Here is a 24,442-nt window from a genome sequence, read left to right on the forward strand (position 1 = left end):
TAGAACTGATTTGTTCCAAACAAACAAAATTTGAAATTTTGATAGAATCATGTTTGTGATAGTTTTTTTAGCCTTGGATCATCTCTAAAGCGCATAGTCTTTTTTTTTTTTTTTTTTTTTTTTTTTTTTTTTTAGTACTTTTTCACTGTTTCAGCAAGATCATGAAGAGTTGTTAAGTTTCACACGTGATCTTTGGAGTTTCTTGTTTTCTACAAATTAAAGAATTATTCTGAAATATTCCGTCATTATGGACCTCTCATAGCAAATATACACTTAAAAATCCTTTTTTGAAGACTGGGCCTGTAACGCAGTAGTAGACTGCTTGCCGAGCCTGGGTGAAGCCTTGAGTCTAATCCCCAGCACTGAGATTAAGTAAATGAATAAAATAAAAAGTTTTAATTGAAAACTATGCCTTTTGGGGAGGCATTTTCAAGTTTTCATAAGCCACATGTGTACAATTTTGCTCTTTATTTTGGTAAGTGGCCAGTTTTAAAAATACTGGCGCTTATTTCGAGTTACTGCATAAAGTGAATTTTAAACAACACAAACAAGGACAATAATCTTAGTCCACAATACAGTGAAGCCTCAGTAGCATAGTACTTGTGCCCGTATATGAGAGATAACAATGAAATAATAACTTTTCATTATCTTAAGGGAGGCGGTGACTCACATCACAGTATTACTTTCATAAAGACTCTGGCTTATGGAATATTTTTCTGATGTTCTAAAGTAGCATTAGTTTATTTTTTGAGTAATACAGATTTTCTGTTTCTAGTCTATTTTTAGACAGTTTTCTCATGACAATAGAAGGAGAATAAGCAGTATCAGAAAAATAAAACTCTACTCAGAAAGTATTTTTTCTATCCTTGAACAAATGACTCTTCGTAGAGTTAAATTAATATTATTGGTTGGTTGTGTGCGTATAAGGTTCTGAGGGATAGTTTGCACCACTAGGAAACAGGAAAGGGGGGTTTTCTGGCAGCAGTTAGATACACATTTGCATATTTACATAAAGGCAGGACACATCAGCACAGCACATGCTGTAGGAGGAAAGCACAGGTGTCTGAGAAAAAAATACCTCCTGTTAAAACGATGCTGACATAGATTGTTCTGGAAGTGGACGGCCAGTTGAACCTGCAGGAGAATCACCGCTATTGCAGCACTTCTGTAAATGACTCACAGGGCTAAATGGAATGAAAGAAAAAAAAAAAAAAAAAACCAGGATCTTCTTTAAAAACCCAAATTCATTCCTGCCTACTGCTGTATTCCTCTAAATTTAATTTTATTTCAGTTTACAGCACACATCCAGGGCAAATGAATGGTTAGGAATAGGTTTCAGACGCTAATGTGAAAATCTTTTGTCCGGTTTTAATGCTCCCTGCTGTTATTTGGGTACATGTATTGAAATGTCTCCGTGCTTCTAATGTTCTATGTTGCGCGCGTTTGTACCACTGTCTTAGATGCGTCAGTGGGCAGATACGGTGAGCTGCGTTCGGGAAGTCCAGTGAGTATCTGTGGCAATCTCGAAGAACCAGACGTAGAAACGAGAGGGCTTGGTTCTCAGAAATTCATCTTTTAAGCCGGGCGTGGTGGCGCACGCTTGTAATCCCCGCGCTTGGGAGGCGGAGACAGGAGGATCGCGCAGGTTTGAAGCCAGCTGCACTGGCTTAAGAGACCCTGTTTCAAAAAAAAAAAAAAAAAAAAAAAAAATATATATATATATATATATATATATATATATATATATATATATATATATTATATGTCTGGGAGTATAGCCTGGAGGTAGAAGGGCTTCCAGGAATCCCAGTACCACCAAAAATAAAAAATAAAAAATAAAAATAAGAAGAGTCTTTCTACATTCGAACCCATCAACAGAGAAAAAAATCTAGGATTAATGGCAGAGATTACATTCAATGAACAATATCATCAGATTGTTAAATATTGGCAATACAAAGAATGATGTTTCTAAAATACAAATATGGACACAAGAGAATGAATCCAATAATTTCAAGTATTCTGTGGCCTCCGAATCTGTCTTTGAGGATTTCAGATGTACAAAATTCCAGAAAAAAGTGGTAGAGAAGTTAGCTGTTCTGACTCCATATGAATGAGAAAACAAGACTATTATTTCTAGGTTTTTTTTTTTTTTTTGGTGGTACTGGGGTTCCTGGAAGCCCTTCTACCTTCGGGCTACACTCCCCAACCTAATTTTATATTTTTACTTGGAAACAGGGTCTCTTAAGCCAGCGAGGCTGGCTTCGAACCTGCGCGATCCTCCTGTCTCCGCCTTCCAAGCGCGGGGATTACAAGCGTGTGCCACCACACCCAGCTTATTTCTAGGTTTTTGACTACATACGAATACTAAAAATAATCTTAGTCAATCTGACTCTAAACAAATACAATATGGTGTTTAAAGTATATTTGGGGCCGGGGGATGTAGCTCAGTGGTAGATCACTATACTAGCATGCACGACACCATAGGTTCAATATCTAACACCACAAATAAAAACAAAACCAAGAAAGCTTCTGACCATGTAGGAAGTGCTGGTTTGGGACTTCAGAGCTCTTGTTATATGATGTAGTAGCTGTAGGATCATTGGCCCCTTGGTGCTCATCTGTGTCATTAAATTAAAAGCCAAAAGTGAGCCAAGTGGCCTTTTGAGGTCCCTTATAACACACTTCTTTGATTCTCTTAGATTTTTTTTTATTAATATTGCCACTGTGCCTACAAAGCATATACATTCCTTTTATTTTATTTATTTTATTTTATTTTATTTTTGGTGGTACTGGGGTTCCTGGAAGCCCTTCTACCTCCGGGCTACACTCCCACGGGCTACACTCCACTCCCAGACCTATTTTTTATATTTTTATTTGGAAACAGAGTCTCTTAAGCCAGCGTGGCTGGCTCCGAACCAGCACGATCCTCTTGTCTCTGCCTCCCAAGCGCGGGGATTACAAGCGTGCGCCACCACGCCCAGCTCCTTTTATTTTTAGAAACACTGGAAGGTACACATAAACTGCCCCACAAGATTATAATGGAAAAAACATTTGATAGGGTGCCTACTACGCAGCAGAAACTATACTAGCTACCAAAGATATAGTAGTGAAATAAAACAAGATGGAATGAAAGGACAAGATCTGTTCTTGCATGGAGAGTCATTCTAATGGGTGAGAGAACAATAAACAAATAAATGACAAGAAGGGGGGAATGATCTTATGAAAAATATAGTAGCCTATTTGCATCAATCACATGTTCAGAGGAACGGAGAATCACATTAAGGGCATTAGATGTGCTTTGGGTGGATATTTACTCTACTCTGTGAGGTAGATATAATTTTAAACTCCATTTAAAGATGATAAAATTGAAGTATAGAGAGATGACATTGTGTGTCCTAAGTGTCACAGACAGCAGGGGCTGGGGACCCCCTGGTGTTGGCCCCCTGTGCAGTGTGGTGCCCAGGCTCTTTACTCTTTGGTGCTAAGTTTCTGAACTGCATCTCTCAGGGTAATAGCAAGGGCAAGAAGGATAAAGCATGGTGGAGTTTGTGTTTTGTACAGGTGTTAAGAGAATGCCTCTTGGACAGCGTGATATTTGACAGAGACCTGAGAAAGGCTCATAACTCAGAGGCTTCTGCACCAAGCACAGTTCCCGGAGTTGGAAATAGAAAGCAAAGCAGGAGACATGGGTACGGAGAGGGAGGGAACACCCTGTGCGGCGTGCCAGGCTGAGCAGAGAGCATGTGCAAACGACCGGAGTCAGGAGCTCCCGTTCTGTGTTTGAGAAACAGTAAGGAAGCCCGTGGGGTTAGAGGAGAGTTAGCGACAGGTCAAATCAACCGTGAGATCAGAGAGGTGGGCCAGGGCTGGTGCAGGTGGGGCCTTTGCAGGACGTGGAAAGGACTTTGGCGTTTCCTCAGAGATAGACAGGAAGTCATCCAAAGGCTTTGTATCTGATCTCTGATTTACAAGGACCGCTGTGCCTGCCTTAGAGTTCACCAAAGAGTGACAGAAGGTAGAATGTGACGGAGGTGCTTGCAGCAATCTGGATGAGAAATGAAGGTGGCTGGGCCAGGGTGACAGCAGAGGAGGTGAGAAGTCATAGGATTCTTGGAGAGATCGTGAGGTTGGAGTGGAGAGGTTTGGCTGATGGATTGTTCACAAGATACAGGAGAAAGAGGAGTGAAAACTGACCACACATTGTGCCTTGAGTAATGAGAAGAATGGAGGTGCCGCCATTATAAAGGGAAAGATGACCAGAGGACTCATGCACTGCTGTGTCCCAGGGCTCAGCAGAGCAAATAGGATCAGTGCACAACTGCCCTAGTTCAGCACGCAAGTCTACCAGCTTTCTGCAGAGAACACTAGGATAATGCGTTTTAGCCAGGAAACCACATCCCCTCTGCGTGGCATGTTGAGGGTGCAAACGGTAGTGCTACCAAAAGGAAAACTGAATTTAATTTGGAGGAAGATTGAATCTCATGTGTGATGAACCTGAACAGAGGAAATACAAATAACTTAAAACTTTATTCTTGTGTGATGGGTAATTTTGAGCAGGTTTTCTGTGGCCTGCGGAGAAGTGTTATTTCAGTCCAGCACCTGCCTTCGGGTTTTCATGCAGATGGGCATTGTTATAATAAGTGACTGAAGAAGAACACGAAGAGGACATCATAGGAGAGACACTATTTTAGGGTGTAGATGCATTGTTCCTCAGACATTCAAGTGTGTCAGATCTTATATTTAGTTCCATAGCCCCAAACAAAAATGCAACACCCTTTCTGATTCTCTTTCAAACTCCTCATAAGTGTTTGAGCATGGAGAGACCCCTTAAATAACATCTTTCTCCCAGGATTTGGAATGATGGAAGGACAACGAAGTCATTTAGGTTGATGACCAAAAAGTCAACTAGAAACACGACTTTAGATCTGTGGGCATATTTGCTAATATTTTCCCCAACCTAATAGCTACAGTCTCCAAAAAGGGAAATCCTCCTAATGCATGGAAGAGAGAGTGCATAATTCAATCGCCCTGTGGCCAGTGAGAACTGCGGAGAGGCTTTCCTGAGCATCTCACGAAGCAGATGAGGGCTTCCTCTTTTCTAGAAGGTGAGAGTGAATAAATAGACAGAGGTCCAGAGCATCAACGATGGAAGTTGCTCCACTTGGGAGACGTGGGGCAGGGAGAAAGGCACTTACACACTGAAAATCCGTGGGGATTTTGTCTCATTATCTAATAAGTTTTCATCACCTCTGTCTATGCTAAGTTCACTTTCCTGTGACGTATACTGTATTGTGTACTCTTGGTTTTACAGTATAAAAACAATAGGTATTCCCTTGTTTCCTAACAGAAACAAAATTTTTCTCCTCTTATTGGTACATTTTAGTCTCACATGGTAATGTGGTTCATAATGATAGTGGATGGGAACAGCCTTTTGTCTTGGTACCCTCTAATGTGCTGACACTAACCCCTGCATCGCTCTGTTTCATTGATGCTGAATTCTTTCCTTTTGCTGTGAGATTGAGAACCATTAGCCTTAAGTAGGTTTCAGTGAGAATTTTTTTTTTAATTATTTTGCGGGACTGGGGATGAAACCCAGGGGCACTCGACCTCCGAGCTGCACCCCTTGCCCTATTTTTTATTCTTTATTTTGAAACAAGGTCTCACTAAGTTATGGAGGGCCTCACTAAGTAGCTGAGACTGTCTGCGAACCGTGATCTTCTGGTCTAAGCCTCCCAAATGCTGGAATTAAAATCATGTGCCACCATTCTTGGCTCAGTGAGGATTGATTAAAGAAAAACTCTATAAAATTCATATTTGTAACTGATGATCCCAATAAGTTGCCAGCATACATACCTAAAATGATAGGAATTGGATAATTTCTATTCCCTGAAAAGGCCAAGTTCTTTTTTTTTTTTTTTTTCACTATTAGGGATGGAACCCAGGGCATTCTACCCCTGAGCTACACCCCCAGCCCTATTTTTTATTCTTTATTTTGAAACAGGGTCTCACTGAGTTGCAGAGGGCCTCACTAAGTAGCTGAGGCTGTCCTCAAACTGTGATCTTCTCTTCTCAGCCTCCCAAATGCTGGTATTACAAGCGTGGGCCACCACACCCAGCTCCAAATTCTTCTTCTTCTTCTCCTTCTTCTTCTTCTTCTTCTTCTTCTTCTTCTTCTTCTTCTTCTTCTTCTTCTTCTTCTTTTTTTTTTTTTTTTTTTTTTTGCGGGTCTGGGAATGGAACCCAGAGGCATTCGACTTTCGAGCTACACCCCCTGCCCTATTTTTTATTCTTTTATTTTGAAACCGGGTCTCACTGAGTCACAGAGGACCTCACTAAGTAGCTGAGGCTGTGTGAACCGCGATCCTCCGGTCTCAGCCTTCTGAATGTTGGGATTACAAGCGTGCACCATCACTCCCGGCTCCAAGTTTTTAACTTCACCTGAATTATATTCATTGGTGGTGTCATGTTTAATAGAATTTCAGAACTTGATGCTACTTTAAGACTTTGCATTCTCCATCATTAACCATAAACATTTACCAAAGCCTGCTTCTTACAAAGCATAGAACTTAGCTCTGAGGCACCAACAAGTATCAGTTACCTGTCTATAAGACGTTTTTACTCCAGGGTAGAATACATGCCATAGAGTCCTTGCAAAAAGCAAATAACGTAAGTTAAGCCCATACTGTCTTCTAAGTAGCTCACACAGGTTTTAGGGGCAGAAGGTGAAGTCATGAAACAAAGACCAGTTTGGAAAGGCCGCAAGCCATGTCTTAGGGATTACTCATAAAGCTTGAGATAGAAGCAAGTGTCACTGTAACTTTTCAGAAATGGATTATAATCTTAAATGGATTATAATTGTATGTGTCTATCAAAACATTCACAAGGCTGACCTTGTTTTCCACATGAAACATATAACCAGGACAAACACACACCGAGCCGTAGAAAAGGCCATCAAGTCCTTTGATGGACAGGAAGGAATGAACGCACCCAACGGGACTTTAGTTTTGTCTGCAGGAGTTCAGGGTGGGTGGTGGGGCTCTGATCCCATATCTGAGAAGGTAGAGGGCCAAGGAAGGCAATAAACAGAAACCTGGGCCCAGCCTGCTGTGGTAAATTGTGGGTGCACCCCATTGCAGGACCCCATAACATCTGCCCCTGGCCCTCAAGCAGATGCAGTAGCGAGGAGGTGCAGAACCCAGGCAGCTGGTGCAGGCAGAACAGATGTGCAGCCAGAGGCCTGCAGATAGCCTCGTCCCGGATGCCCTATAGGGCTCGAGGGAAGGCTGGCCTGACTGCAGGCCCTAGCTGTCCATGTGGACAGGAGGAGAATCCAGTTTATTTAACTAGTGAAGAAAAGGGGACAAGCATATTCCAGACTGGGTGAGTAGAGCTACCAGGAGGGTGAGTTGGATTGTGGGCATGATTCCACCTGAATCCTGCCGAAGGGACAGGGAATGGTGCTCTGGGTTGGAGGTTGGAGCTGGGTTATTGTGGTCGACAGTGAGATAGTCTAAGTGATAGGAACAAGTAGGCCTGACAGAGCGAGTCCCAGGTTGTAGACGAAATGCCAGGCAAGATCAGGAAGAGTTCATAGTATGGAGTACAAGGGAAGTACTATGCTTCGGATGTGGGTTGTGAATAAATAATCAGGACACTGTTCTTATTTGGAGTAATCCTTTGTATATGGTATAAAGTTTTGGTTCAGTAATACTAGGATATAAATTTGATTATTTTATAGATGGTTTTAAAGTCAAAGTTGGGGAATGGAATTCATCTCGCTATCAGGAATGAACAGTAAGAGGTTAATCCTGCTTTGCTTCTATTGGTGAAATATGCTGTAGGCAGAGTAGTCAACAGCAAAGAATTAGAACTATTCAAGAGACACATTTTAAGATGTATTTCTATGTATTTTTTCATTTTAAAAGGATGAACTTTTTATGTCTGTTACAAATTCCAAAGTATTGAAAGGACGTTTTTACAGAATGAAGGACACGGGGGGTTGGGTTTAGGGAAGCATCAGAAATAGAAAGATCACAAGGACAGGAGAGAATGTACCATTTGCCATTTCATGTCTTCTCTGACCACTCTCTCCTTACTGTAGTGGTATTCATATTTTACACTGAATTATTTTAAATTGTTTTCTCCTGCTTCTTCCCTGAGACAGTAATGTGTAGAGCCTGTAGAGCTGGGCTGCAATGCCACAGTTCATCAGTAGGTGTCACTGTTTCCCAAGTGTTTATTCCATTCATTTTTGCAAATTTGAAGTTTTAAAAGATACAAAATAAATGCTTTTATTTCATCCCTCTTATGTTTTGATTTGCTACTCTATTATTACAAATATTCAAGTCACATAAAATAAAAGCAAGATTTTTCTAAGTCTAGTTACAATAGCATAGTTACAGTTTACTCAAAATTCTGTTCATCAGTATTATTTTATATAATTAGTAACCTGCTTAATTTTAGTTTCTGTAATATTAAGTTATTTAACTTGATAACATTAATACTTGGTAGAGATATAAACATCTTGAAATCAGAAAAAAACCATGGTTTGTATGCTTTTTGTTTTCTTTTTTATTTTTCTTTCCCTTTATGTAACTTTTTTTTTTTTTTTTTTTGGTCATCAGAGGAAGTTCTGTTAAAGAACCCTGGTATAGATTAAATTGATTCCTCTTGCTTTTGAAATATCTGTAGGCATTGCCACATACTTGAACTCAGTCTCTTATGCCTGGGCAGAATTTTTAAAATTATGAAACAAAACTGGATAGAAGTTTATTTGGTATGTATTGTATCATTATCAACTTTATTTTTATTTTTATATTTATTTTTTGTGGTACTGGGGGTGGAACCCAGGGGCTTTTCTACCTCCAGGCTATACTCCCAGTTCCTATTTTATACTTTATTTGGAAACAGGGTCTCACTAAGTTGCCGAGAGCCTCACTAAGTAGCCAAGGCTGGCTTTGAACCTGTGCGATCCTCCTGTCTCAGCCTCGCAAGCGCTGGGATTACAAGCGTGCACCACCTCGCCCGGCTTCGTTATCAACTTTAAAGACATTTCTACATTATGGCATAGCATTAGCAATAAAATGTTGAGAAAGCAAAGGTAAATGTTTAGGAATATATATTTATAAATCTAATAATATTATTTAAGAACTAGATATACTTAATATTTCATAACTGTGCATATTTTGATTGATCTCTGAAAATAAAATGATGAGTACTTGAGGCTCAGAGTTTATAGCACTCCTGGGGCTTGCGTTCAGGAATAGCCAGCTCCACCTGACACTGGGTTATGTCTTAAATATATTATTCCCACACCTTTCCAACTTGAAACTTTATTTGAAATAGCAGGAATAGTATTTTATATCCTCAGTCACTCGAAAAATGGAATATTTGATATTTGCTTTCTCTGTGGCTTGCTTAAAGCCTCAGTGTTATCTGTGTTTTCTATCCTGGTAGAATCTTGTGTGCTGTTTGGCTGGTTTTAATGAACTGTTTCTACCAGTAGGGAAGTGGTCCCTGCTTTATTTGCTGGTATGAAAGTCTCCAAACATGTGACTGTACATGTGAACACTGTGTGCAGATTAGAGCTGCAGGGCATGATTGGAGGAGACGAGGGCTGCCAAGCCACTGAGGCGGCTCTGCCAACAACAGCATGTGATTATGTAACGCCCGCAGTGTCTGGCGCTGTGCTCCACTGGAGACCATCACGTGTTGTGCAATGCTCTGGGCCCTGAAATTCAATTAGGTTGCTTTGAACGATCCGTGAGTCTGCATGAGATAAGCTTTTCCTGCTTTATACTAGAAAGCAAATGGGTTGATTAGCTGTATATAAATTGATAAATTGCCATTGTAATTCCAGCAAGGTTATTTGCATTATGTATACATCATTATGCCACCAAAGGGCAAGATTATGTAACCTGGATAAATAATGCAGGGGTAGGAAACAATGTTTCCTTATGACTAGAGAAAAAAATGTGCTTTTTTTTTTTTTTTTTTTTACCAACGGCGATGTATTAAAAAAAATATTTGTCATTGTTTTAGAGAATCTGCTTAAAAGGCTGCCAGTATTTTTCCCAATGTCATAATCTATGCATGATAATAAAGAAATTGATAAGTGATAATTTGATGGGGAAAAGGAATATGAGTGGGAAAGAATTTTAAATTGTGAAATCAAATAGCCTTTTAATATTGAGCAGATCTACTTTCATGTAGCTGATCAATTTAAAGAATGGGGAAGCATCCAAAATTAACCCCTGATTGTTTGGCTAAAGCTTCATGCTGCCTTTACTTGAAAGGGAACCCGGGAGGGGGAAGGGAGGTAATATTGGATGTTGAGAAGTTGGGGCTGGGAAACTGAATTATTGTCATCCTAGTGGCTTCAAAGCACCTGGTGTACAACCAAATCAGCGATGCGAGCTTGGTTTGCTCAGACCCTTCTGACCTCATTTTCATACACATAGGATTTAGGTTTTCAACCACAAGCCCGGGTAAGAGGTTGATGTTCACTAGAATTGTTCAGACACTGCATTTAAACCCAAGCCACTGAGGGGTTACGCAGAGGCTCCTGCTTTGCTCTACCAACGAGGATTAGGTGTACAGTTCTTTCACAGTTTTAGGTAAAGTCATCTTACAATGGAGCAAAACCAATGTTGTCACACCTTTTGTTTATATTGCAAAAAAAAAAAAGGTTTTGAATTTTCTCATATTCTTTAAAAACCCTCTTAGGACAATAATTTGCTTAATCTGATTTTAGTGTGTGTGGCTATTTGTGAATGCACTGTTTTCAAACATCTATAAAATCTACGAGTTTCAAAAATTAAAAATGCTTAAAAGTTTTTGAAAAATTGCATCTGTACTGAACACATATAGACTTTTTGTCATTATTTCGTAAACAATACGGTAGAGCTACCGTTAATATTTACATAGTTCTTACATTACATTGGGTATTATAAGTAACCTGGAAATAATTTAAAGTATATGAGAAAATATGTGTAGCTTCTATGCCATTTCATTAAGATACTTGATTATCTGTGGATTTGGGTATCCACAGGGGGCCTGGAACTTGCATTTACCCAGTGACACCTGTGTGTGTGTGTTTGTGTGTGTGTGTGTGTGTGTGTGTGCTCTAAATATATACATATGTATATGTATATACACACATAAATTTATATATGTTACATATGTGTGTGCCTATTTTTTATTACAGTTTTACCAAGAAACAAAAAATGAACTGTTTTTATAGTTTCATATAAATTTTATAGTAGGAAATATACCTTGCTAGAATAGACCTAAAATATTCTGTGGCTAACATAGTAGGAGTATTTTACAATAGTCAAAAAGATACAGTGGAATATATAGTTCAGAAAATGGCATCTGCCCTAAAAGGCTAGCCTCCAGGTCGTAAATTGCTGCTAGCTGGTGTACCTGTGTTAATGAGTGTATTCAGACCGGGCTTAATGAGTTGGTGATGGAAAAATAGCTCATTATCACCAATATACATAACTTGCTTCTGCATAATTACAAAAGAATAAAAAGGAACTAGCTAATCCTGTGCTTACTGTAATTGAGTCTATGTTCTTGTTTGTCTTTTTCTGTCTGCACCTTTAGGAGCTGATGCATGATGCATCACTGTTGGGTCTGGGGCTCCCTGATCATCTTTTCTTCATTCATTCTCCCCCACCTTTTTTGGGATGATCACCTTGTTTTGTACCACAGATATTTGTTGTAAAAGGAAATATTTGAAAAGGAAAAAATAAGTCTGTGAACCTATGTGCTTCATGGCCACATCATCATGGCTGAGGCTTGGGGAAGATTCCAGAGGGGGCTCTGAATGCATAGAATGCATCTGAACAAAACTGGCAGTTAATAACAGGGTCCGTGTGACTTTGCAGAACACGTGCTTTCTAGGAATATACTCTCAGTGGCACAGTTGTCATTGAACCTTTACAAGTGTGTGACTGGCATCTATTAAGGTATTTTATTTAAATTTTAGTACTTGTATTACATAATTAAAAATAATTTTTCATGAATTATACTTAAAAAAAAAGAAACAAAGGGTGTGTGATTTTTCTGGATCCCAAGCATGAGTGAATAAACTTTTCTTTGCTAATGAATTAAATGTGGTCAGTTTTGCATAACCTCTCCCTAAAATGTCTGCAGGTAATAAACTCAGTTAAACCAGCATCGTGCAGGCGGGTGAGGTGGCATTTCTTTTTGAACATTCACACTATAGAAAGGAAGGTACTTCAGGGCAGAGTGTTGGTCTTTGCTGTGCTTTCTTTCATAAGAGTCATATTGCTACATTAACATGATGATGTTCAATCCAAGAAATAATTTCTCCAGGTAGTCCAAAAAGAACATGTCACAGTGCTCAGTAAACTCATTCTTCCTAATTCCTATCTTGCTCTGCTAGAATTTTTCAAAGTTTTTTCCAATTTATGGATTCATATTCTATAGATATCTAATCAATAAAATGTACATAGAGTATTTATTTGAACTACAAAAAACTAAATATTTCCTCGTTCTGCAATCAGGTTTGAATTAGGCAACAGTAAAAAATGTAAGTTGTTTGAACCAAAAATTTAATACAAATAGTTAATAATAACTAGGATTGAAACCATGAAATGCTAAAAAAAAAAAAGTGTACTAAAATGCCACATAGATTGGACTTCAGAAAGCACTGTCAGCCCTAGGGCCTGAACGAAAGGAAGAGGTTGGAATTACCAACTCCTAAAACCTTAGAGGAGCGGCCCCATGTGACCACCCTGCAGACAGCAGAGACCATCGGCGAAAGCCAGAGGCAGGTGTCTCTGAGGGAAAGGTACGTCGTCAGGAGGACTGCGGACTGCCAAAGCTGTAGCTTTGCTCAGGGAGCATCCTTGCCCAGAATAAACTATGGCTGGAAGAGCGCTTACAGAAACAGGTAGCAAAACACAGGGAGTCAACAGGAAGCCCGCAGGAAGCAGACGAGAAGGAGCAAGCCCTTCTGGGCTCAGCCAGCAAAGCAGAAGTGTGATTTGTAGAATTCCAGGCCCAGCAGCACAAGGGGCAGCTTGGAGCTGAGAAGCAATGGTTTCATAGCCAGCATGTTACTTTGAGATTCGTAGGCAAACCATCTCAATTAAAATTTATCTTGAATTTAATTATTAAATAGTATACCTGCACGGGACAAAAATGTAATGAGGCTCGTTTTTCTCTCTTACCTTCTTGCCTACTGGTTTCGCAGGGTTGTATCTTCAGAGTTTCTTTATACGTATGCAAGCAAATACAAATGTCTATCCTTATCTGTGTTATACACTTATCATATGCTATCTTATTTTACTTGCTTTTTTTACTTAGCAATATATTTTCTTGATCATGCCATAACAACCCATAACCTCTTCGTGTTTTCAATCTCATTACCTTCATGACATGCCTACTATGTTTAGAAGTTTTCCATTTTGTATTCACTGGTATTTTCAGAATAAAATTCATTATCTACAAATGCTGATAGTTATCATTTTGTAAATCTCTAAATCACTTCTCTCTGCTAATTGTTTAGGCTTGTATATCCAGTGCATGTAAAATATTAATTGTAATACTGACTATCTCTTGCTCTTTCTGGCCTTATTGATAATATCTGATATTTCCCATTAAGCATAGTACTAGCTTTTGAATAAGATAAATATATTTTCTTCAAAAAGCATCCATTTGGCCGGGCGTGGTGGCGCACACTTGTAATCCCCGCGCTTGGGAGGCGGAGACAGGAGGATCACGCAGGTTCGAAGCCAGCCACGCGCGCTGGCTTAGGAGACCCTGTTTCCAAATAAAAATGTAAAAATAGGTCTGGGAGTTTAGCCCGGAGGTAGAAGGGCTTCTAGGAACCCCAGTACCACACACACACACAAAAAAAAACCCATCCATTTGTTTTTTATATATGTATATGTGTATTATTTTAAGTTAATATATATGTACAAGTATATATAATTTTGTCTGATGGCCTTTCAGCATAAATAGAGCATGGCTTATCTTTTTGTATTTAAGTGTATATAATGTATTTCTTAAACTTCTTTGGTTAATAGTTTTCCTGATGTTTTTAATCTTGAGCCATCTTTGCTTTATTGGAACAAATTCCATTTGGTCTTGGAATTCACTGGCACATATCTACATATGCAATGTGAATGTACACAATATTTATAAAATATTTTAGATAGTTTTGGTTGCTTATCACTATCATATTTTCATATCAGTCTTACTTGCTAGGGGCTTTTCTACCTTCAAGCTATACCCCTAGCCCTATTTTTATACTTTATTTGGAAACAGGGGCTCACTAAGTTGCTGAGAGCCTCACTAAGTAGCTGAGGCTGGCTTCGAACCTGTGCAATCCTCCTGTCTCAGCCTCCCAAGGGCAGGGATTACAAGCGTGTGCCACCACGCCCAGCTTGTTTTTCTTTTTCTGAAACAGTTAAGTGGTATTATAATAATCCCTTCTTTTAGGTATAGAAAAATTCCCTGTGAAACAATCTGGAGTTGAGTTTTTGTTTGCTCTTAACAATTTCTTTTTTTTATGCAAATAGTTTCATTAGATCATCTTTTGTCTCATTTGGATTCAATTTTGGTAAATTATATTTTCCTAGAAAATTATTCATTTTATTCAGGCTTTCAAAAAATTTATATGCAGTAGAAAAATTATGTTGATAATAGGAAGTTGTATGATCATTTAATGTTTTTATTGTTTCTTTGGTTATTTCTCTTCTGCAATTTCTTTCTTTCTTTTTTCTCTGGTACTGGGGATAGAATCCAAGGGCATTTTACCTCTGAGCTACACCCCCAGCCCTCTTTTTTATTCTTTATTTTGAAACAGGGTCTCACTGAGTTGTAAAGGGCCTGTTAAGTAGTAGCTGAGGCTGTCCGCGAACCACGATCCTTCTGTCTCAGTTTTCCACATGCTGAGATTACAAGTGTATGCCACCACACCTGGCTTCACTCATTTTTTTGATTTTTAAATTTTTGTTGCTATGAATTTTTAAGGCTGTGGATTTTTACTCTTAGCGTTTTTTAGGTGAATACCATCTATCTCTCTATATGTGGTATTTCAGTTATTGTTTTTTTCTTGAAATTCTGAAATTTAGTTTGAATTTACTCTACTTTTAAGTAGAGTTTATTTTCCAGATAAAACATCTTTTGTTTTCCAACTTTAAAAACATGTTCCTGAGGGGTTTTTTTTGGTTTGTTATCAGTGTTACACTTCTAAAATCTTATGGTTAGGAAAAAATTCTGTTTCATTGTATCTTTGATTTTAGTCAGCATTTGTGCCACTAATACCAAAATACCTGACAAACTTAGTTTCAGAGGTTTTGGTCCATTGTTAGCTGTGGCAGAAGGGAGGGACACCACCCTCACATCATGGCCCAAAGCAGAGGGAGCAAGGTGAGGGACTAGGGATGTATATGGTCCCCGAGGCCTCGCCCCAGGCACCCTCCTGCAGCCATGCCAACCTTGAACCGGCCTGCCGTGGAGATCATGCTTCCAACCCATGAGCTTTAGAGACATTTTAGACCCAAACCATAGTATCTTTCTGAACTATTCATTCTCTATTTCTTGGATTTAAGCTCCATTTATTTCTCTTTTCAGATCTCCTGTGGGATTTATGGTGGGTCTTCCATTCACTATCTTCTTTATTTTTTCTAGTCTAATTTTTGAAGGGATTTCTTAATATTCGTTTTTACAAAATATCCATTTTCCATGTTTTTATGCAGCCCTCTGATTTCTGAAGTGTCTAGTCTGTTTTTGTTCCTTCCAATTTATTCATTTCTGAAGAAATATTTTTTCACTTTAATCTCTTATATTTTTTAACAATCTTTTCCCGAATTTGTATCTTTCTACTGTGCAGTATCCCTTTATAAAGGTGATATCATAGTCATCTTGAAAGATGAATGGCGAGCCATTTTGGTCTTGATTTTACCTGTGTCACTTGTGCATACCATTGGTGAACAGGCTGTGCCGTGTCCATTGTACCATTGACTTGCCTGCCCTTTTTGACTCTTGTATATATTATTTCTGTTAATATAACTGGAATTTAGAGAATTGAAAGACCAAAACATCTTTCCTTTTCTGCCATCACATACACAGAACACACTCTACAAATGTGACTACCTGCGGGCTTTTGTCACAGCTGTAGATCCCCTTCATCTCTGAATTTGTCTTTCTGACATCTAACATCCATTGTTACCAATATGAAATGTGGCTTTTGTATTTTCTAGTAGGTCGGCTCCTTACCCTCAGGATGTGTATTTTTGCCTTTCTTTTGGTGCCGTGACTTGGCTGGCTTGCCACTCGTAGTGCTTATCTTCACTGTCCTTGCCTTGCCTGCTACCTGATGGCTACTGATAGTGGCATCCTCATGTGACTTTTGTAGCCTGTGAATAATATCTGTATATCCCTTTGGTTGAAAACAGAATTTTCAGAGTATCCTTTTACTTTCCTTGTTGTTTCTGTTGATTTTAATAAGAGAAGTATAATATGAAATTCATTAGCCACACACATGCTGAAAATCAGTATGTGCTTTCAAATAATAGCAACTTGATATTAAAGCTTTGATAGTTTACACACGCATGACGATAAACACTGCAAATTCTGTTCAAACATGGGAGTAAAATAATGCTCAGACTTATTGAAAATGTCTGTAGAAAATGAGACATATTACTTTTCTTTTTCTTACCTTTTATTTCCTAAAATAATAATGATCATAATACTACTACTAATAATGATATTTTGGCATTGAAATTTAGTGCTAATATTTGGATATTCTAAGAAACTTGTTTTCTGTAATGAAGTTTAAATGATGCGAAACTTTTATTTTGTTCCTAAAGCTTCTTATTGTAACTTTCAAGTTCTTTTATCTTGTTTTCTTGCTGTTACTAGAGCAAACTGGTTCAATCTGAGTAAGACCTTGTGGACTGTGTTTCTCATAACATAAGTAAATGTCTTCTTAGTTTTGGTAGTGTAAATATCTTAGTGAGCACTGAGGTAGAAATCACTTTGTGTATTTGCTGAGTTCCCAGAATTTAGGAGAATAATAATTTACCATCTTATTCTTGGGTGATGAGAAATACACAGATTGTGTTCTGTTTGAAGGCTAATTTCTTAATCTGTTGTTAAAAATCCAGGCAGCAGAAGAGAGTTTTATTTTGCCTAGAAAACGAATCATAGTTTTCACGGACACATTAAAATGTGAATCAATGTTAGTTGTTCATTGTCTTATTCCTTTTTTGATATTATTAGTAACCAAATCTACAATGACTTGAATTAAGATTAAAGGCAAAGCTTTGAAATTAGTTTTCTCCTTAAAATTTAGCGCTCAGCAGCAGGCAGAAAATAAATGAAGTGAAATCCGGGCTCCAATAGCATAACTGCACATACAGTAGCAAGTTGCTGAAGCTGACAGTGTTCAGATGATAGCAGCTGCTTATATAAGTCACCCAAGATGGCTTGATGTACTATTATTTCCAGACAGAGTTGGAAGAAACACGAGCCAAGGCAACAGGCAGTCAGACAAAAACATAACAATTTACTTTCCAATAATTATCATCACTTCTAGCCAGGCTGGAACTCAATTGATCCAATATAGAAGAATAACTTTTTGTATGGATTTCTTTGAAGCCCAGAAGTATCATGATGGTAGTAAATAATCTTATAAGTCATCTTCTGGACTTCATTAGAAGAAAGAGCAGTAATCACTTTGTTCTTCAAACCAAATTGATAAAAATTCCAGCCAATCCCATCCACCAATTCATTTACCCTTACTTATTTTCCTCCCGCTTTCTGTTTTCCTCCTTCTCTTTTTAAAAATTGCAGTTACTTGGAAGCTTTTTCCATGATAACCAAGTACAATAAGAACTTAGCATATATATATTTTTTTGTTAGCTGGTAAAATATTAGGAAAGTAAAGATGAAGTCATGCACCTTATTGTACATAAGCATTACTTTATTTTTGGTATGCATACTTAACTCAGGGATTTCTAAGTGCATGCAGAGACTTATTAATAGGTAAGCCACCACTGTAAGTGGGAAATCTATTCGGGGGCTCAAAGACGGGACAAATGAAAATAGACACATGACATTGGTAGAAGTTCAGCAGGAGTTAGCATTTCCGGAGAGCTGATGACATCCATGTGGCCTGAAGTCAGTTGATTTTCTTCTGAGTAGCTTTTATAAGGCAGCATCTATTCAGGAACTACCAGAAGGGAAAGAGGAAATAGGGGTGTGTGTGTGTGTGTGTGTGTGTGTGTGTGTGTGTGTGTGTGTGTGTGTAAAAGAAAGAGACTTGGAGAATTCGGAAAACTTGGACAGAGGAGGTAAGGTACAGATGCTGGAAAGAAGAAAATATTCTAGGGTTGGTGAAATTGTATCCCCACATGGCCTTTTAGGGCAGCTTTATGACGCATGTGTGTATAGGGTCAATCAAAGTTGCTGTGGCTGGAGGTGGGTCTGAACCAAATACCTTAGAAAGAGTCACGGCTGGAGCGGCCAGGGCAAGATCAGTGATGGTCCATTCAAACTGACCCAAACTGACCTGCAAGGTCAAACTAGGTAATGAACCATTTAAATCTAAAACTCTCCAATAAAATAGAAGTTGACTTCCATTGAGTAATGAAAGTTTAAGTTGCAGTGCAAGTGTTCCCAGCAGGGCAGTTTTCCTACCAGCCAGCTTCCCTAGTCATTGGGGCCCTCAGTTTTTTGAATTTGTCTCTGTTTTGTCCTTTGGCACAAGTTACAGCAGAATAAAGAAGACCATACTCCCACACAGGCCAGGGCCATGATGCTTCTAGTTATATAATTGTTTGCTCAGACTCAATCACGTGGCCCCACCTGACAGGGCCAAACACCTGGAAATGTAGTCTGGGTGTGTGTCCAGAATCAAAGGAAGAGGATGTGGTGACGAGCTGGTCAGCCTTCCACACGTGGCCTCTTCTACCACCAAACTAGAGAGGGTCATTTACTCTCATGTTGATAAATAGAGATTGACAGGGCAAGGGTATCTGATGATATCTTTGACAATGGATCTTTATAAAACTTTGTGTTTCCCGGAAGGAAAAACTACACTGATCTTTTTCTCAAAGGCTTAAAATGTTAGAATCATGGCAATATCATAATGAATCTTAATTCTGACTTCAGCAGAGGTTTTTAAAAGGAAGCCCAGAAGATGTAAATGGCTTTCACAACCCGTGCGGTTTGCCAGGCATCCACACGGCACGCTGAGCTTTGGGTAACGGCACAGTGTCTAGAGCTCAAAATCCTCTCTTCCTCTGGCCATTGAGAGGAAAAATAAGAACAAAGGATGTTTCTGACTCAAGATTGAGATGAGACGAAGAGAGGATGAGGCAGAGAGATATTCTGAGGTGGCTCCAGATGACAGAAGCTGCAGGGCACAAGATTTTAGAGCTAAGAATGGCCGGATTATGTGGAAAGGCATTGAAGTGGTTGTGAATGGAGAAACTGATGGAGGCTGATCATGGACGTGGAGGGTGGAGATGGCCCAGGCTTCAAGGCTGGCTGTGTAGCTACAGCAAGCATATGGAAATGTCTCCTCTCGCACCACTGCCCAGGTATTTATGCATTCATCCTACACATGTCCCAAAAATGGTCACACACACACACACACACACACACACACACACACACACACACCTGGACATTGATCCTGCAAATTTGAGAGTGATTATTTTCTATTCTCAGAGGTACAGAAGTAGGATGCAGAATATTTATTTCATGCCGGGCATGGTGGCACACACTTGTAATCCCTGCGCTTGGGAGGCTGAGACAGGAGGATCAAAGCCAGCCTCAGCTACTTAGTGAGGCTCTCAGCAACGTATTGAGACCCTGTTTCCAAATAAAATATAAAATAGGTCTGGGAGTATAGCCTGGAGGTAGAAAGCCTCTGGGTTCCACCCCCAGTACCACCAAAAAAAAAAAAAAAAAAGTATTTATTTCATAGTACAACTTCTTAGGTGACTTTGAAAAACAAGACTCTGAACTCTGAAAAGAAATTATTAGGAAGTCATGAAAATGACTACACAAAGACATTTGGGAGCCAGGTATGGTGGTGCACACGTGAAATCCTAGTACTTGGGAGGCTGAGACAGGAGGATCTTAGGTTTGTGACCAGCCTCAGCTACTTAGTGAGGCCCACCACAACTTAGTGAGGTGTTTCAAAATAAAGAATAGAGTGCCAGGTGTGGTGGCGCACGCTTGTAATCCCTATGCTTGGGAGGCAGAGACAGGAGGATCACACAGGTTCGAGGCCAGCCTTGCTGGCTTAAGAGACCCTGTTTCCAAATAAAATATATATATATATAAAAAATAGGTCTGGGAGTGTAGCCCAGAGGTAGAAGGGTTTCCAGGAACTCCAGTACCACCAAATAATTAATAATAATAATAATAATAATAATAATATAAAAATAAAGAATAAAAAATAGGGCTGGAGGTGGGGCTTGGAGATAGAATGCCCCTGGGTTCAATCCCCAGTACCGCAAAAACAAACAACAACAACAACAACAACAACAACAACAACAAAAAGACATTTCCAAGTAGAAAAATATATAAACATTATTGAATGTTTCCTCTCCCTGGAGGTACAATAATGGACAATTTATTATACCCTCATAGAGTTTAATGAGAACATCAGATACCGACCACAGTAGTTGGGAAAGGAGGCTGTAAGAGTGTGTAACTAGAAGCCGCAAGCTAGGCTTGGAAAGGGGTGGCCAGGAAACAATTCTTTGAGAGAAAATGACATTTAGGCTGACGCCTGAAGAAGGCGGAAGAGTGGGATGGCAACAGAGGAGGGAGGATTGCTACGACCACCGTGCAGGCGATGCTGGCGGAGGACCCTGGGACTGACAGGTGCAAAGAGACTGTGAGAACAGAAAGAATTTGGGGGAAGCAAGATGATAATGGATAGGAAGTAGGAGCACAGGTGAAAAGAGGAGGATAAATGTGGGGGAAGTGGGATGATAATGATCAATAAGTCGGGAGCAGAGGTGGTCATTGTATAGAAAACTTGATTAGTGCAGAGTTCTATTTAATATAATTGTTTATTAAGGTGGAGTTCTTTATGTGATGTATTTCCATCAGCTCCTGTCCAGTTTTTACAAAATGTTGTCTTTATTTTACATTAAACTTAAACAAATGCTCACTTTTCAAAAACTGTTTGGGAAGAGTATAACACAGTTGATTTCTGCAGCTTAGCCAGGTGCTAGCTTGCTGAGAGCCGAGAGATGATATTTGTGAAATTTGTCCTGATGCATAATCCAATCATAGTTTAATTTGATTAAAGCCTACGGATTCGTTTGTCTCGTTATTACGATTTGTGTCTTTTCCCTTACTCATGCTGGTCCTTCTCTAATGCTCGGGTTAATCGGTCCAAAGACTACAGCTGCATTTCTGTGCATGCTGATTATCTCTGGAGCTCTAGGACTTGATTGCCTAACAGTGGGAGTGATTTGGGGACATGGGAAAAGCTGGCGTTACGACTTTCTTATTCGGTCTTCTCTACCCCCATTAAGGGTATTAATAAGCAGGTGTGTAGGCAGGTCTTCTAGGTGAAGTTGTGTGGGAAACATCTCCTTTTCTGATGGAAGTTACACGTGTTCATCTCATGTGTTGATTCTGAAATGTTTGGCAAATAGCACTGTGGCTTTCATGCTACATCTGGAAGATATGTAGTCATATTTCATGGGAAGGAGAAAAAGGCCGGTGGGTGGAGTAGCCTGGTTGTAATTACAGTGTACATTTATTTGGAAAGACCAGCATATTAGTATGCAGTGGCCAGATTAATTAAACTCAGCTGGAATAATTCACTGTAGTTGTTTCCTATAAAAGCTAAATATCTTTAAACTCTTGAGGTTTGCCATAAAGCTTGTGATGAGAGACATATTTTGAACGTCTCTGTGTATATGAATTCTAAAGGAGCTTAGAAATTATCCTTTTTAAAACTTACCACACCTCTTCCCCCATCCCCCAAAAAAATCTTATCAATAAAATAAATGCAGGCATCCTTCTCTGGGAAGATGAAGGGTTTTGTACATTTAAAAAATATTTTATGAAGCATAATTTCCATGAAGTCGCTTATAATTTGGAGTTTCTCCACCTCAAGTTTGTGAGGTATCCATGGAAACTGTCTAGCCCATATTCAGTGCATCGGGCTTTCTTCCCACACAGGTCAAGACACAAACAGTCCCAGATACTAGCTCAATTTATTGTGCCTTAAACATTAGGCAGTTTTAACAAGAAATTGGCTCCTAATTGACACACACAATTTCATATTTAATTAGCAGCTTGAGCCTTGCTACATTTTACTAACAGATGTAACATTCAAAACATGTGCTATTCTAATACATCTGTTGCACAGATGTACTTCAAGGCAGGAACTTTGTGACAAATAGCTGCTCAGCTGCTCAGCAAAAATTTGAACAGAACTGATGTTTTCTTTAAGAGTTGTAGCTTAAAATCATTTAAGGAGTGATTTTCCTTAAAACAGTCTAATAAATTTTTGTCTTATTAATAGACACACATATCATAAAATTCACCCTGCTAAAATGTACAATTCAGTGACGGTTAGTATCTTCCCAGATTTGCAGCCAACACCAATGTCTAAATTTAGAACCATTCTGATCACTCCCAAAAGAAAACCCATGTCCATCAGCAGCCACTCCACATCCCTGCCAGCCCCAGCTCCTGGCATACACTCCTCTACATTCTATCTCTGTAAGTTTTTCTCTTCTGACATTTTACATAGATGAAGCCACACAGTATGAGTCTCTCCTGACATCTTCATTTACTTGGCATAATGTTCAAGGCTCATCCATGGTAGAACATATAGTAATACCTCATATCTCTTTATTGAGAAATAATATTCCATTATATGCTTGTATTTCATTTTTTTAACTTGGGTATTTTGATTGTTCCTGTTTTTTTTTTTTAATCATTATTCCTAATGCTGCTGTGAACATTCTCATACAAGTTTTTATGTGGACGCGTTTTCATTTCTCTTGGGTATATGTTTAGGAGTAGAATTGCTGGGTCATATGGTAACTCTTATTTTTGGGGGGAGGGGTACTGAGGATTGAACCCAGTGGCCCTCTACTTCTGAACCAGCCCTTTTTATTTTTACTTTGAAACAGGATCTAAATTAATACACACTGGCCTTGAATCCATGATCCTCATCACAGGTGTGTGACGCCATGCCTGGCTATCATATGATTCTGTTTAATTTTTCAGAAGTGTCAAACAATTTTCCAAAGGAGCTGCATTATTTTATATTTTGATTAGCAATGCATGAGGGTCCTTATTTCTCCACATCCTCACCAACACGTGTTATTGTTTGTCTTTTTCATTTTGGCTATCCTAGGGGATGTGAAGTGGTATAAAGGGATGCATTTTTTTTAATGAAAGCAATACAGTATTTGGGGGGATTCATAAATAGTTGCACGAATCTCACTTGCTTTTCACACTTGACGTGCCAGATAAACAAATTTCTCATCTCTATAAATACTGTCATTTGTCTTTTTAGTTTTAGTGCAGGTCCAACTCGGGGGATATGGCATCAAAAACTTAAGATCATGGTGAGTTGGGCTCTCACGTAGAAATTCATCATGGATAAAAGAGAGCACCAGAAAGTATTTAGTAAGCCGGGCGTGGTGGCGCACGCTTGTAATCCCAGCCTTTGGGAGGCCGAGACCGGAGGATCGCGGTTCATGGACAGCCTCAGCTACTTAGTGAGGCTCTTTGCAACTCAGTGAGACCCGGTTTCAAAACAAAGAATAAAAAATAGGGCAGGAGGTGTAGCTCGGAGGTTAAATGCCCCTGGGTTCTACCCCCAGACCCGCAAAAAAAAAAAAAAAAGATTTTTAGTACATGATTCATCGTATTTTATCAAATAAAGAGAGAGAGAGAGAGAGAGAGAGAGAGAGAGAGAGAGAGATTGAGAGAGAGAGAGAGAGAGAGAGAGAGAGAGAGAGAGTCCGGTGTGGTGACAGAAGCTTGTAATTCTAGTACCTGGGAGGCTGAGACAGGAGGATCACAGGTTCACATCCAGTTTCTGATACTTAGGCCCTTCACAATTTAGACCCTGTTTCAAAATAAAGGAAAAAAAAAATAGGGCAGGGGATGTAGTTTTGAGGCAAAATGCCCCTGGGTTCAATCCCCAGTATAGAAAGAAAGAAAGAAAGAAGAAAGAAAGGAAGGTAGGTGATGCTGCATACTTGAAGCTTAGTATTAAAATGCTAGATCAAAAGAATTATAGAGCCGGGCGTGGTGGCCCAATCCCAGCATTCAGAAGGCGGAGACCGGAGGATCTTGGTTTGAGGACAGCCTCAGCTACTTAGTGAGGCCCTTCGCAACTCAGTGAGACCTTGTTTCAAACAATAAAAAGACTAAAAAATAGGACTGGGAGTGTAGCTCG

The 24,442-nt window shown here is 39.2% G+C and overlaps 1 protein-coding gene across 4 annotated transcripts in view; it reads left to right on the forward strand.

Annotated features, from left to right (window-relative positions):
* The window catches only part of ITPR2 (inositol 1,4,5-trisphosphate receptor type 2), a gene marked incomplete at both ends in the record, with an annotated part of 551,977 nt that overhangs the window by 332,647 nt on the left and 194,888 nt on the right, over positions 1–24,442 (forward strand). The window lies entirely within an intron of this gene.

The sequence above is a fragment of the Muscardinus avellanarius genome (genome assembly GCF_963383645.1).
Source record: "Muscardinus avellanarius genome assembly, chromosome: 11".
In the NCBI taxonomy this organism is placed as follows: domain Eukaryota; kingdom Metazoa; phylum Chordata; class Mammalia; order Rodentia; family Gliridae; genus Muscardinus; species Muscardinus avellanarius.